General features: G+C 51.9%; 1 protein-coding gene across 2 annotated transcripts in view; it reads left to right on the top strand.

The window, feature by feature from the left end:
* The first annotated feature begins 96 nt into the window (after positions 1 to 96).
* Positions 97 to 2,246, top strand: part of YTHDF2 (YTH N6-methyladenosine RNA binding protein 2) — a 24,102-nt gene continuing 21,952 nt past the window's right edge. Inside the window, exon 1 of one of the 2 annotated variants that reach the window (XM_031061848.1) lies at positions 97 to 316. The gene's annotated coding sequence lies outside the window, so the exon portion shown is untranslated. The remainder of the gene's footprint in view (positions 317 to 2,246) is intronic. The other variant, XM_031061847.1, reaches the window with a different exon arrangement.

Raw genomic sequence — 2,246 nt, 5'->3', positions numbered from 1 at the left:
GTGTATATATATATATATATATATATATATATATATATGTATATGTAAAAAGTTTGGTTTTTTTTTTTTAAACAAAGCTGGAGAAACACATGAGACATGGATAAGGCTCTGTCTCAGTGCAGCACTGAACAATACCACCCATGGCAGGATCAAGGAGAGACTGAATCTCTGCTGGACAGCCCAACCAGGAGGAACTAGCCATGCCTCGGTGCTTCTGCTCCAGGGCTGCCCTGGCCCAGAGACTTTATTTGAGAGACAATAACACTTGAGTGTGGATGTGGCTGTGAGAAGGGGTGACGGATTTGGGGTGGAACAGGTACCTCATTTGTATTTTTATTTTCCCCAGGGAAAGGGAATTCCATCAGACCCTTCACTGTCACCTCAAATGGGATTTTTATTATTTTTCTTGCTTTGAGGAGGCCGACAGTACAATGAATTTACTGTCCATGTTCTCCTCCTCCACACAAATTGTTTTTATATCTCTATTTTTTTGTATTTGTTTGCTCTCTCCCTTCCCTTGTCCAGATTTCCCAGCTGCAAAGCCCTGGGACCTTCTCTTAGGGTCCCTGTATCCCAATCCCTCTTCTTCCCATGGCACTTTTCCCCCATCCCTTTCCCTGCCTGGCAAGGCTCGGTGCTGCAAATGCCACTTGAAGACTCCGAAATCACTTCAGCCTTTTGTATAAGGCAAAAAATATCAACTCAAGCTCAAACCCAGTCCTCCCCCTTGGCGCTCAGCACCCCAGGGACCTTTCAGGGTGTACAAAGCATGTTGTGCTGTTGCTTTCTGGGAGAGACAGATTTTGGATCAGGACAGCTTCTGTTTACACTGTGTGCTGAGGCTGCTCCGTGCTTGTCGCTTCTTGTTTGGTGGTTTTATTTTTGTATTACTTTTTCTTCTTTCTTCCTGTAATCTCTTGGCAGGGTTAGAACTGGCACATTGCTGAAATACGGTGGACCCCTCTGTTTTCCCACTTTCCCTCTTTTTTTTTCCGGTGGCTGGAGATCCATTTGGGCTTTGCCACACTGGGAAAATGGAGGGGGAAAGCAACGGGTGGCTTCAGAGGTGCGGAGATTTGGGAGGCTGGGAGGGTGGGAGCTGCTTGGCTGGAAATACTAAGCAAAGGAAACACACCTGGGGAGGGTGGAGGAAGGGCAAGAAGATGTGTCTGGCTATTTTTTTGTATTAAAAGGAAAAACGGAGTTAAGCTCCAATGGATTTTTTCATTGGAGAGGTGAAAGGCAGTGCCTCCACCGCCTTGGGGAGAGCAGGGGATGGGCAGGGATTCTTGAACCTCCATTTTTGAGGAGTGGTCGCTGCTGCTCTGACATTGGCCTCTGGGAAGTGCTTCCTGGCTTGGAGTGGAGGTGGGAACAGCTGTGGGAGCCAGATCCCATGCTCAGCCTGGAGAAGAGAAGGTTCTGGGGAGACGGAGCCCCTTCCAGTGCCTAAAGGGGCTCCAAGAGGGCTGGAGGGGAACTTTGACAAAGGGCCTGGAGGGACAGGACAAAGAGGAATGGCTTCCCGCTGCCAGAGGGCAGAGTTAGATGGAGTTATGGGAAAGAATTCTTCCCTGTGAGGGTGGGGAGGCTCTGGCACAGGGTGCCCAGAGAAGCTGTAGCTGCCCCTGGGGCCCCGGCAGTGTCCAAAGCCAGGTTGGATGGGGCTTGGAGCAGCCTGAGACAGTGGAAGGTGTCCCTGCCCACGGCAGGGAGTAGAATAAGATGAGCTTTCAGGCCTCTTCCAGCTCGAACCAGTCTGGGATTCTGTGGTTTTGGATCAGGGATCCATCTCCTTCCACATCCAGCCAGCTTCCCTCCATTCTCCTCTGGCTTCCTCAGGTCCATGATTGAAGGGGAATGGGGACCTTTTGGGGACCCCCTTCCCCAGTCTAGGCATACAGCAGATCCTGTCAGGTCCCTGCTGGAGCTGTTTGTGTCTTTTGGCCAGAAAGTGGGGTGACTCTGCACTCCCTGATTGCTGTACACCTACCCAGCACCCAGGTAGCCCCCTTGACCTGGGTGGGGGTCCCATGGGACTGCGATGTTCCCTGGGTTCTCTGCACCTGGAGTGCTGGACTGGGGATGGGGGGAGCTAAAATGTCGCGCGCGACAGGATGAGGTTGGGCTGAGCCCGCAGCCGGGCCCCGAATTTGCCATTTTTTGCTTAGAACCTCAGCGAGGCCGCCTTGCCCTTTAAGAGGTCTCCCACTTCCAGTCGAATGGGGGCGCTGCTCCCCCCCCCC

The sequence above is a fragment of the Geospiza fortis genome, unplaced genomic scaffold (assembly GCF_000277835.1).
Source record: "Geospiza fortis unplaced genomic scaffold, GeoFor_1.0 scaffold32, whole genome shotgun sequence".
NCBI classification, from domain to species: Eukaryota; Metazoa; Chordata; class Aves; order Passeriformes; family Thraupidae; genus Geospiza; species Geospiza fortis.
The sequence above is the reverse complement of the archived record's forward strand: the minus strand, read 5'-3'. Positions and strand labels throughout refer to the sequence as shown.